This window comes from Pinus tabuliformis, chromosome 8, assembly GCF_031772625.1.
Source record: "Pinus tabuliformis cultivar Carrire ecotype Pingquan chromosome 8, CPIR1, whole genome shotgun sequence".
Classification (NCBI taxonomy): Eukaryota; Viridiplantae; Streptophyta; class Pinopsida; order Pinales; family Pinaceae; genus Pinus; species Pinus tabuliformis.
The window spans coordinates 1915935169-1915949468 of NC_142294.1; positions in this window are offsets into that span (position 1 = coordinate 1915935169).

The window sequence follows — 14300 nt, forward strand, 5'->3', positions numbered from 1 at the left end:
CCTGAAATTCTCACATTGCATCTATTAGCAAGCCATCAATATATTTCAATTCTCTTTCTGATTCTATTAGAAAATTGCATTGACATCATCATCAAAGGCATATCCATTTCTATTAGCAAGCTATCAATATATTTCAATTCAATTTTTTGATTTGTTCATATACATAGCCCTTTTAAAATCTCTCAAAGTATCTATTTCTATTAGCCAATTATCAATGTAATTAAATACTCTTTTTGACTTTATTTGTTGAGATCGATAGCCCTTTTAAAATTAGTCAAAGTATTTATATCTATATGGAATAGGAATTCAAGGTTGAATTTAAACATTTGATTTTCATATTACCAGAGAAAATATAGAGAGAGATATAGACATTTCCTCCTTGAATAAGGCCTTGTTAGGTGTGGAATTCTTAGTTGTATCCACTTATTTTACTCAAATCCTTCCCCAAATCACACTAAAATGTATGGGAATCTAGACTGTGCATGTACTCACAAATAATTAAATAAATTTATAAATATATAAAATTATGCTGAAAAATCTCACAAACTTAAAACATACTACATTTTTTATTATTCAAATTTCCTAATATTTATTAATTTAACCTCCATATACCCCATAATCATAATCAAGTGGATAAAGAAATCCAAGTTTCCTGCTAATTGATAATGTCAAATCTTATGTGTGTGTGGTTGCTTGACTGAGGAAATTTTGTTGGATTCAATAAAAGGGTGTGAGGTATAATTATGAATATTTACATGTGTATTGCTGAATAAAAATTTCATTGACTAATGAACAAATATGGGTTTTAAATGTAATTGGTTGTCATTAATATTATAGGAATTTGGATAATGTATATGTATAATATGGGTAATGTAATTGGTTGTTAAGAAATATAATTATATAATTATATAAGAGAATAATGAAAAAATGCTTCTCATTATATTACATACATATTACAATATCTTAGCAAAGTGAGATATGGATTTTATAAAATTATATTATAAAAAGTTATATTAAATCTCTTACTGCAACCTTTTTTTTATTTCTTTCATAAATTATAATTACAAAAAAAACATTGTATAATAAAAATATGTATAGGAATAGATTAATTCAATAAAACAAATCTTTTCATTTTTTTAAAAGAAACTTTAAACACCTTACTTAATATATGTTTAAATTCATGTGTTGTTATATTTTCTATTGTTTATAATTTGGCAAAGATTGTTTAGAATTACAAGTGAATTTGATTGAACAAAAAAAAAAAAAAATTACAAGTAAATTTGAGTAAAGATTGTTTGGAATTACAAGTAAATTTGGCGAAGATTGTTTGGAATTACAAGTAAATTTGGCAAAGATTGTTTGGAATTACAAGTAAATTTGGGTAAACAATAAGAATTAAGCTTGAATCAACAAAAAAATGTAGTTAGCTCCAACCAGAAATTCCTAAACATCTAGGTGTTAGACAACCCATTAAAAATATTTATAAACACATAAAATAAAAATAATAATTCAGTGTTAAGATTAAGATCAAGTTATATATCATTATTGTTTTTAAACAATGGAGACATATAGAAGTAATTGTTTTGGAAACACATTTTCTTAATGGTTAAGAACATTTAAATTATATTTATTATGATTAAAAATTACATTATTAAATAATAAATACGATTTTAATAAATATTAAGAAATTCAAATAATTAAAAAAGTTATAAATAAATAAAATTATGTTGAAAAATCTCACAAACTTGAAACATATTACATTTTTTATGGTTTAAATTTCCTAATATTTATTAATTGAAACTCCATATACCACATAATCATAATCATGTAGATATTAATGTAGTCGATTAGAATGATTAAGTTGTGATATTAATGGGGTCCATTATAAGGATTTTCTTACGATATTAACAATCTATTGTTTATTAATAAATACGTAAAATGATTTTAGATTAATTCTAAATATGAAAAAAATTAATACATACGAATGTGTTGTTTTAGAAATTTAGTAATATAATTTCAATTCGATATTTTTGGATTCATTATGATTGAGTCAATTTTTTTTGTCAAATTCCAACCAGAAATTATTTAGGTGGCTATTAAACCTTAAAGACTACTTATTTAGGTGGTTATTACACCTAATCAAAATTTACAAATAGTTAATTATGATTCACATTACATACATAATTAAAACATATAACTAAAATAAATTCACTACTATACAAAACAGGTAGCCATGTGATCTTGAATCTAGAAAAAAACCAAGTTGTTCCCCAACTATTTTTTATTAGTTAATATTTCACTCTTACACAACCATTAATATTTTTTATCCTTAACAAAATGGAAAATTGTGTATCGTAAATTATGTATGTAAGTTACTTTTAATTTTATTCAACATTAAATTGTTTTGCTGATATCAAATGTGTTTTTTTTTACTCTTAGTTGATTTCATTGTTTCATCATGGATCCAACTATTTGGAGTTGTCTTCCATTCGAAGTTCTTGAAATTGTCTTCTTGTGTCTCCCTTTATTGGTAGTCATAAAGTTTAGCACTGTTTGTAAAAAATGGAAGAATGCTTTGCAAAACCCTTCTTTCCTTTTACGTTTCAAGAATGTCTCTACGAACAAATTTGGATTTCTTGTTCCTTTCCTCAATAGTGAAGACAATTGTTTTGCTGCTCAATACATTAATTAGAATGACCACATATCTCAATTTCATTTGTGATTCATAGATTCAAGATACAGAGTAGAGTGTATTGTTGGACCAATGGTGGTTTTATCCTTAACAATAGAATGCCCCCAAACACACAACTATTTTGTAACGAATCCATTTACAAAGGCATTTAAAAACATAGGGCCAATACAAATTGGAGACTGGGGATTCTTTTCATTGTTGGAAAATGTAAGCAGAAGAAAATATGACTCGGTTGTTCTAAAAAATGTGTATGACAGAATGCAGCCTAAATTTTATGTTTGTAGTAGTCTTGATAGGGTATGGCAAAGGGTTTTTGTTCTATTTGGTGGCACTTCACCCACTAATAATGTCGTGTTTTATAAAAGTGAATTGTTTTGGCTGTATCTGGACAAGGAGTATGAAGATTATCCTTAGTACGATGTTATAGCTCCATTTACCACCCTTGGTATTTGTGATGCTTGGTTTATGGCCTACAGCAACCCCTCCTTCTAGACTTGGTCCAAATATTTTAAAAACAATGTTTTATTCCCTGTACGCTACTTTCCCTGAGATAAACGCGTGTACATGTGGGTTAGTCAATACCCAACCCGAGTATATGTGTTAAAACACATAAAAAAATTAAATTTCCTTAATTATGGGCAGAGTTCACAGGTTTTACCTATTGATTACCTCCTAGTTCCCATGGCCCAATTGTTTCCCAACTAAAAAACTAATTGGGAGAAGTATAAATAGACTTCTATGGGAAGGCCTTAAGTAAGGGAGGAGATAGAATTATTATACTGAGATTATCCCTGACTAAGTCTGAAGTATCCCTATGCTTCAAGCACTTCCCCAAGTTTCAGGAAATGCTTGTTTCCTTGAGTGTTGATATTCTCCCACTTGCTTGAGATATCATGGTATTGGTTATGGAAGGAGGTTGTTGAAGATTGGGACTAGAGGGATTTGGACGATGATTCCACTTAGAGCCGAAAGACGAAGACTCGAGTGAATTCTCTTCGTGTTATTTATAGCTTTATACAATAAAAATAAGCGTTGTCTTGTTCCTGATATTAACTTTGTTTATGCATCAGATACTGTTGTAATTCGTATATGAATGTTATTTTGATGTATAACTAATCATTTGCTTATATGATATAAAGCTAGTTTCATTAAAATGCTTTATCTATATGCTGCTATGTATGTTTGAATTGGTTGATTTGCAGATTCGAAGATCATCAAAAGTTGCAGAGGGTATGAACCCTGCTGGAACTACCTAAACGAAGGACATTTAGGAATGGTCGCTATCGCATAGTTTGTTTATATAAGCATGTTGCTTGAGTTGTATGAGTGTTTATTACTATAGTTTTCTCTTGCTCTATTGGGGTTCCAACTGAAAGCCTTAGAGTACTTATTCCCATAACAAAATTAGCGACTCCACTGGGGATAACAATCTTGTTATCCCTAGTTTGGGTTGTTCAGTGTCAATCAGGGCTCATTTCTTAGTTTTCTTACTGCGACAATATTATTTGGTCCAGTATAATCTCAGAGCTTAAGTCTGATCTTTTTGATCTGGCTTTATTTTTTATTTTTCTTGCAAAGCTTTGTATACACACTTTTGTCTGTTTACATTAGCATACAAACGCTTGTTGCTGTGAAGTGAACCTACGTATACGCGAGTTTCCTTTATCAGAAGCGTGTGTACACGCCTCTGTGATTGAACAAAGTCACATATACCATTTTTTGTATTGTTTTTTCAAATATCTTTTCCCAGAAAGGTTTGTTTCTTGGTCTGTTTGGTCTCTGAGTGGTCAATTTCTGTCTTTAGAATTTTATTATTCAATGAGCTTACTATTTGAATTCCCTTTTGTTATAGACATTTTTGGGCACTGCAACCCCAATCATAAATGTCCATAAACTAAGGGCTCCTAAGTCCCTAAAGGTGTTGTTCCAACCCCTAAAAGAACAAGGTCAACTGACTACAGCATCTCCCAGAAGTTCTCCATGAAAAACTACTCAGAACTGGTCAAAACGGGACCATTTCACCTGCTCCATAGTCAAAGTGCGTTGCATCCCACCTGAATACACACAGTAGGTGCGATGCATGTTGAAAAGCCCTTCTATGGGGTGCGATGGGCGAGAGTGGAGAAAGGGTAGGGCCAATCCGCAAGGTGGAGGAGCATGGAATCTTCCAGAAACTTCTCCTGTGACACTTGCCTCTCTGCATTCGACTAGGGATGAGTAAGAGATCATCAATCTCCAAGTGGAATCAAGAACTATCAGAGAGAGGACACTAATCAAATCTCAAAAGCTGACTCATTCCCCTTGCAAACATCTATATATGGATCCCTCATCCTAGAGATCCAGGGGCTGGAATTTTGTATCTTATAAGGAAGTGTTGTTGGTTTCTTGGTGCAATATCATAGTGTTGGGTGATCTAAGCTTTTCATGAGGTGAAGAAGGGTTTTCTTGCTGAGAGGATGATGCTGGGTCAGAACAATTGGTTGTAATCCTCTTTGCTCTTTCTTGATTATCAATAAAGCTATTCAAGTTTTCCTCCACATTCTTGTATGATTGATGATTTATGCATTTGTGTGGTCAATATACATCTGGTCCTATATTGTTTATGATAATAGATCTATGTTCTTGGATAGTGTTATGCTGCTTTGATTCTACAGGTACTCCTTGAAGCTGGGTATACAAGGAAGCGAGTGGTAAAGACCTACCAGAAGAGAGAGGAACCGAGCAAGGAACGAAGCGCAAGATAGAGGTTGGTCTCCTTATTCTTCTCTCATCTGTTTCTCATAAAGGAAAACAAAAGTAGTTTTTAGTTTGTTTGTTTTTAAGGTAGCTACCAGCCTTAGTGGGACTAGTAGTTTTGCATAGACACTAGTTTTCCCGATAACAAAATGGCGACTCCGCTGGGGAGCGAATAGATTGTTTGTTTATCTACATTTGTTTACTTTATAAAATTACAGACATAGCCTGCAGTCAAGCCAGCTAGCCTTCGAACTGCATTTGCTATGCAAGTGCAAAGTAGATCAACGCTGCTTCAGTCTATCTCTGGGTTTTGTTTATGAATTAAACGATTGATATACAAGCTCTCTAATTGCCCTCGTGGTGGCTCTCGTAACCTCTTTAGATTTACCCTTGTGATGGATTTACTGATTACGACTTACTCGGCTTAAATACCTGAACTGAACTGCAAACTGTGACCCGGAACCCAGTCAAAGTCTTGTCCCTAGTCCAGCGCACTGTCTGTTCTGTGAACTCCAAATGCATCACACTTCCCGAGTGTAGTAGGTGCGTTGCATTTCAGTTTCACTGTGTTACGGGTGCGCTGATCAGACAAGGCCTTGTTCCTAAATTTTGGTTTCTGTGTTCATGCTTTTCAGCTCTATTCAGGAGTTTTGCTGCCTATAGTCAGTACACCTCTGTTTGAAACCCCTTTCCTTGTTGTTATTCTACCTCCATTGTCCAAAAAAATGTAAATTTTTTTATGTATTTTTGAGTCATTTTCAGTTCTCCTTTACAAAGAAGTAGTGTAATTGTACTGTTGTTTCTTGATTTGAAAGTGTCGCAAGTGTCGTTTTCAGTCATAGAAGAGAATCTGATTGTTCTTGATAGTCGATTACACTGTTACTCTTGTATTTGATTTGAATTAGAAGTTTTTCAAGTGTCGAAAGCAAGTTTTCAATTCCAAATAACGAAGTGTCGTCATTGTCCTCAATTTGTTTTGAAAAGAAGCTTGTTAGTAATTGTCACTTTGAAAAATAAATCAGATTTGTGCTTAGCTTTCTTTTTATCATTCACACATTAAGAAGGCTGAAAACAAATACATGCACGTGAATTTGCATTTAGACTATTTGTTGGTTTGATTTAGGATAGTGCATATAGTGTGTGCTCTTTGCTCTTTGTTGAAAGAAAATCATCTCTCTTTCCTTAGTAGCCTAGGGATTTCATTGCAAAAAGAATATTAAACGACTGTTTATCATCTTAGATTGCATTTTAGGAATTGTACATCTACATCACGTGGTGAACCTGAAAGGCAAATTTCTTAAGCAAGATCAACCATAAAATAAATTTAATGAATCTAAAAACGCTTTGGAACCTAACGCACAACATCTAGAAGTCTGGGCTAGAGACGTATTCTGGCGTCGTAAAGCCTGGTAACTGTTGTTTTCACTGTTGGTTGGGTGATTCCTCCACTTTGAGACGATAAGTGCTAGTACGGACTTGTGCTCCCACGTACCATCGAGTATATTTTTGGAGACCACAATAGGCTTTATCCTTTATCCATAGGAAGCTGTGTCTTCTGCCCTATCGATCGCAATGCACTGAACAGAGCATTCGGGAAGATTGACTGTCGTACCGTAAAAAGTATTCTGCAGTTTTGCCATTGGTTTGGTAATCCCTCTGTCTAGATTTCCAGAGAAGTCCCTTTCATTCCTTTTTAGACTCCTTAACGGAAAAGGTCCATTTGAGCACTTGTCACTTCAAGCTCATTAAAAATCGAAGGCGACTAGAGTCATCTTTTTTTTTTTCTCGACTCTTAAAAATTGAAAAAACAAGTTGTGTCAAAGCGTCTAAAATTTATTTTAAACGGAATAAACATCACCTTTACTACGTTGGTCTTAGGTTGAGAAAAATAGAGTCCACCAACCAAGGAGTTCCCTTTGGAGGAAATCCCAGTCCCTTCTCCTCTTGGGGAGATGTTGGTGCACCCCATATGGCCACATTGTCGCTTCCAGGATTGACAATCGGCTTGCCCGTATGGTTCTTCTCAACTTATGTCATTCAGAACACCGCAATTCTTGAACAATCAAGTCAGAAACTAAACGATACCAGAGTTACCCCTCAACCCTCTACTTCGTCCAATTCTTCCTCTTCGCTTGATGAAGTTGGTAAAGCCCAAAATCAAGTAACTGAGAAGAAGAAGGAGAAGAAGAAGAAAGAGAAGAAGAAGAAGGAGCCAAAGGCGAAAAGGGGCAACCAAGCATCGTCTAGTGCAAATCCACACACTGCACCGACCAGGCCTAAATCGCCATGTTTCATTTGCAAAGGAGACCACTATCATCGAGATTGTCCTTGCATCCCTCGGATCTTAAGGGAATGGTCTCCTTGTTTGCACAATCCGGTGTCATCAACCTCTGACAATCATGTTGAGCATACACCGTCATCTAGTGAAAGTGAAGTCCGTGGACAAAAAGGAAAATATAAATTTCCTTGTAGATTGTGTGAAGGTGATCACACCGTCCACCGTTGTCCCTTCTTAGACGAAGCTAAAAGCGTTTTGGACGACCGTCTGGTTTCATCGTTACGGCTTCCCCCTGGATATAAGAAACTCTTGCCGAGTCCGTCACTAGTTGAAAATCTGGCTGACACGCCCTTGTGGTCGGTCGAAGCGTCTATCATTGAAGATAAACCATCTGAATTCATACCAGATGAAAGTCAAAAGGTCAAGGCGACAGTTGACCTGGTCGTGCCTTCAGAGGATCAATCTTCAAATGATACAGTCACCGAACAAAACAAGAATGACACCGTTCAAATTCTCTTCATAAGCACAGACTCCGATGAACATGGGGGCAGTCTACTCGTTCCTTTACCGCAGGAAGGAAGTTCGTCAGAGTCGTATCCGACCGTCTATTCAGTCCCACGTCCAAGCAACCTGGTTGTTTCCTTTGACTGGAATCTACTAGGCAGACCCTATTTACCGGCTAGTGTACCATTTCGAATCATTGCTCAAATATATAGAATGGTCATGGCCGGTACCATCATAGATGAAGGGGCTTCTGTGAGTATCCTTTCCTCAACTGCTTGGAAAGCGCTTGGTTCGCCATCTCTTTTGCCTGAGATGAGAAATCTAACAGGCTTTGAGAAAGGAACCAGTCAACCATTAGGGATCCTTCCCGATGTGTCGATAACATTGAGAAGGAAAACCGTTCACATGAACGTAATGGTAGTCCAAGGACCCCTGGATTATAATATACTCCTTGGACGAGACTATATTTATTGCATGGGAGCCGTCGTCTCCTCACTCTTTAGAGTAATGTGTTTTCCGCACGAAGGAAGAGTGGTCAAGCTCGTAGACCAGCTTTCATTTCCCGGTTCACACATAGCAAATAGTCATATACCAACCCTGAATGGTCTTTTCACACAAGGAATGTCTCATCAATCCCCAGTCCGTCCTCCTGATGAGTGCGAGTGATTCGAAGGACATGACTAAAACCCAGGGGGCATGCACCCTGGTTTGCTTCGGTAGGAAAACCTTGGGTATAGTGTAGGTTTTCGTGGAGGATATATGACTAGTCTGACACACCCGTCTGTTTAGGAAAATGGGATTAGACTGGAATAAGATTCCCTCAGAAAATTTATGTGAGTGGAGGCATCTGCGCCACTCACCTTTGTCTATTTCGGTAGACATCGCCGGGGAAGTGTTTTATCTGTGACATGGATGGAACAATCTTTGGTAACCTGGAAATTTTTCGCTATACTTGGGGGCATGCAAACCTTTTGGCATGCAAGCGAAGCACGACCATTTATTTTTTAAATTTGGAGGTCCTCTAACCCTTTAAACTCGTAGGATTGGTCATTTCCTAACTTGCATAAAGAAAGGATGCGGAGCAAAGCTTTGTAAGGTGCAAGTTTCTTAAAAATGGCATCTTAGATGAGACATCCTTATTATACGACTGGATCGAGCAGTTTTAACGCAGAATTCAAGCTCGTTAAAAAATAAACATAAGCAATGAGCAAGTGTTTCCCCCAGCGTTTAAGCTCATTAAAAAATGAACCAATTTCCGGTAAATAACCATTGTGAATGTATTACTTCAGCTTTTGAAGCCTTGGTCGTGTTCTCATCATCACCTCCACTCTGTATTGGCCGATCATTCACCTCTACTTGATTGTTTACCCTTTTGAGGAACAGCCGCGAAGAGTGATCCTGTTAGCCATCCTTGTGACACTGTCGTGATTGGAAAATTCCAAACCTTACCTAGAATCAGCTGCTACCCGAATCTATCAATTGTTCCTCAAAAAACGAGTCTCCTTTAAGCTCTTTTCAACTGACTCGTAAAATATGAAAAGATTGCCGAGCCATTGGCCTCTCCAGCTCGTTAAAGGGACCAGAAGTGCTATCCCTCCTTTAGATTTTAATCTTTTTGGACCTGAGGGATTATTACACAAAAATATCAAGTGCTTGTTTTGTTTGGCTCGTTTAAATTACCGAAAATTCATCCCTTTTGTATTATTTTATACTTTTTTGGACTTAAGGGATTAGATGACGAAAAATGATTTTTTTGGAGTTTCCTTTACGTCCCTTTTCAGACTCTCTAAAATTGAAAATGACCGAGTTATCTTTGTCGTTAAACTCATTAAAACCAAATAGGGACAAACTTGTCCATAAGAGACAAGAACGAGTTTCACTATCGCTAGGCTCGTTAAAACATAGCGATGGGTTTGCCCGAAGGGAAAATTATAGAACAAGCATATGTTATCCTCCTCAAGCTTGACAAAAATAAAGAGGTACTGGTCAGCAATGACTAGGGAAAAATTGGGAAGAAAACTTTGAAGAAACCTTGTTGGTAGCAAGTCACTCTTGAACATGACACTTTCACTCTGCATCCGAGTCGGGTTGGGTTGTTCCATTCACTGGTCACATCACCATGGTTCCATCACACCATCCACATTTGGGGTTAATGCTACCAATCCATCATGTCAGTGTCGCCGATATGTTCAAGAGAAGTCACTCAGAGAATTCACTTGTGTCTCACCCACTGCAATACATTTACACTCCATTATTTCATGATCGCCACCCTGAACCTTATATCACCAGATCGTTTTCACCTCCATTAAAATCATTTGCTCCATTCTGTGTCATTGATGTGGGATTCACTAAAGCCCTGCTATGATGGATCGCTTCTTGTCGACATCAGCTCATTATCCAAGAAGTTGGTCTAGGAACAACCCTTTCAGTACTTTGAAGCTTGCATGCCTCAATGGCAAGTTTCTCACTTCCGGTGACAGGTTTACATCAATGGCCTTCGATCGAAAGATTTTGCATGGTGTTCGACGCCAAGTCCCTTATTCACACCATGTGAATTGTACTGTAGTACCTTGAGGGTCATCATCATTATCGGTGATTCCTCTCATGCCTGTTAACATCTTACATCATTGGCTGGTAATCAGGCAATGTCTTTCCATGTTCGACTCCAGAACATCTCTCACATGGATCGACTTGTACTTTGAGTGAAGATCGAACGAGATTGAAGACCATAGATCTATTTTCATCCGTCCCGGCTGCGATATATATTCAGGAAAATAAAGACATCAAATGTACATCATTGCTGCACGGATAATCATCCAATCTAAGGGATGATGGCTCTACCAGAATCATCAGTCTACACTCAGACGATTGTCTGTCTCATGTACATGAAAATTAATTTATAAAGCTGAGCATGGTAATGCCCGCCTCAGCTAGATCATGAAAATATTATGAAGTAATATATTATATTGTATCTTATTACAGGTTGCCTTCCAGCTTGAAAAAACTTTGGATCCTCATGACAAAGCATTTCACCCGACATCAAAAGATTAACGACCTCATGCTTTAGGGGGCAACTGTTATAGAAATTTTTGGGCACTGCAACCCCAATCATAAATGTCCATAAACTAAGGGCTCCTAAGTCCCTAAAGGTGTTGTTCCAACCCCTAAAAGAACAAGGTCAACTGATTACAACATCTCCCAGAAGTTCTCCATGAAAAACTACTCAGAACTGGTCAAAACTGGACCATTTCACCTGCTCCATAGTCAAAGTGCGTTGCATCCCACATGAATACACACAGTAGGTGCAATGCATGTTGAAAAGCCCTTCTATGGGGTGCGATGGGCGAGAGTGGACTAATGGTAGGGTCAATCTGTAAGGTGGAGGAGCATGGAATCTTCCAAAAACTTCTCCTGTGACACTTGCCTCTCTGCATTCGACCAGGGATGAGTAAGAGATCATCAATCTCCAAGTGGAATCAAGAACTATCAGAGAGAGGACACTAATCAAATCTCAAAAGCCGACTCATTCCCCTTGCAAACATCTATATATGGATCCCTCATCCCAGAGATCTAGGGGCTAGAATTTTGTATCTTGTAAGGAAGTGCTGTTGGTTTCTTGGTGCAATATCATAGTGTTGGGTGATCTAAGCTTTTCATGAGGTGAAGAAGGGCTTTCTTGCTGAGAGGATGATGATGGGTCAGAACAATTGGTTGTAATCCTCTTTTCTCTTTCTTGATTATCAATAAAGCTATTCAAGTTTTCCTCCACATTCTTGTATGATTGATGATTTATGCATTTGTGTGGTCAATATACATCTCGTCCTATATTGTTTATGATAATAGATCTATGTTCTTGGATAGTGTTATGCTGCTTTGATTCTACAGGTACTCCTTGAAGTTGGGTAGACAAGGAAGTGAGTGGCAAAGACCTACCAGAAGAGAGAGGAACCGAGCAAGGAACCAAGCGCAAGACAGAGGTTGGTCTCCTTATTCTTCTCTCATCTATTTCTCATAAAGGAAAACAAAAGTAGTTTTTAGTTTGTTTGTTTCTAAGGTAGTTACCAGCCTTAGTGGGACTAGTAGCTCTGCATAGACACTAGTTTTCTTGATAACACCTTTCACTTTGAAAAGTTGTGGCTTAGGTTTTATTTTGAGTGAGTTTTATGATTTTTGTTTTGACACACAAGACTTCTTATAGAGGTTCTTGATTGTTCTGGTCCTCTAGAACGACATATTTTTTTCAATCTTAGTGTCAAGTTAGATTATTGGTCTACTTTATTTGCTTTCCATCATTTCGTGGCCTTACACCTTTTCTTGCCTTTTTGAAAGTTTCTTTTTAAGAAATTTGAAAGTGTTTCTTTCCTAACTTCTTGGTTAGTTTGTCAAAGCTTTTTATTGCCTTTTAGGTCATTTAGTACAAGTTGAGGCCCTTTTTGTTCAATTTTTCATTCGTTGTTGAATTTGTGACTTGCAAAGTTTCCTTGTGCTATTCTTTTAGTCTTTGAGTCTTTGGTTGCATTTAGAGTGCTTTCCAAAGGTTGTTTTCATTGCTTCTTGAAAAAGAAAGGTTATTAAAAAACATTGTTTTTGTCTTCTTTTTCCAAGTTTGATTTTGGTTTCTTTTGATTTTTGGAAAGTGAATTGTGATATTTTTGGATTTGTCCTTCTTGTTCGGAGAAGATTTTGTATTCTTTTCAAACACTTAAGTTGGCTTATTAATAAGTTATAAACAATTGCTTTCATTCTTTTTAGAGTAATGTAGGATGTTGCATTTTCATTTACACCTTGCATTAGGGTAGTTTTGCATTATTAAAGCATCAATAGTCTTTTTAGTTTTTGTGAGTGTGAAGTGTGCTTTAAGAAAAGAAAAGAAAAAAGTTTTTGCTTTATAGAAGTTTCGTAGAACCCAAGTAGAAATTTCTTTTCATTGAAGAACAAATGATTGCATTCATATAAGTTAGTTTTTCATTAATTTCTTTTGCATCATACAAACACCATTGGTTGCATTTCCATTTATCCCTTCAAATTAAGAGAAAAACCATTTAAAATGAAGCGCCTAATAAAATAAACTAGAACTTTTTGTATTGTCATCAGAATACACCAACAAGTTTAGGTTTATTTAGGGCCTTGGATTAGGTGAGAGGAGAATAAACTCTCCAAGGCTTCTCTAAATTGTAAAACATAGAAGTCTAATTAAAGAGTGAAATCCAATAACATTAGGGTGACCGGGAAAGGTCCATGACTGGGAACTAAGTACGAGGGTTCATGAAGATAAGGACGAGATACACCCCCTCTCTTACTTGTTGGATCCTACCTCACAACTGTTTCACCCAGATTCTGATAAAAGTTGGTGTCCATAGTTGCCTATCCTAGGAATCCACACAGGTGGCTGCAGAGGGGAATCCTGTGGCACCTGAAGTTGACGTTGTATCACGTTCAATAGTACTTCTGGAGGGCACCCTTGGGAAGCTTGGGGGCTTGCACTGACAAAGGTTATTGTGTGGAGGTCAGCATAACTACCTCTTATACCTTCACTTGTAGGCCTAGGGTGTAATTACCCTAGTCTCTTTTCGGAAGGCCCTTATTATTAACTTTCTTGTACTTTGGTGTCCGGTCCTAATCACCTGGAGTAGAAATACTTAGAAGTTGTTTTGATTGTTGATATCTTTAGTGACATTTTAGTGAGTGTTTTGCACTCCTAGTCGGCCTAGCATTTTAATTTTCTTGAGTCTTTAAGTAGATTTAATAAAAATAATTCAAAGTGGCTGACCGACCATCTCGATGGTCCTGGAGACTTCGTGGGCTTTCACCTACGAGTCCAGAGCCTTCTCCTAGAAGGCGTAGCAGTGATTCTTCTAGTGGTTTTCAACCAGTGGTAATAGGCGTATTGGAGATTGATCCTCCGCTCCGGGGCATTATTTCACAAGATAGACTTGGTACTACTACAGAGTTAGAGAGGAACACACCAGTTCTTTCTCGAGTACTCTTCCAGTCGGAAGATAGTATTGAAGTAGAAGAGCTTTAAGAGTCAGTTGCGGCTCCGAATTCTCCTCTCCCTCTTGATCATCCAGACGTTTTGTTATATGTTGG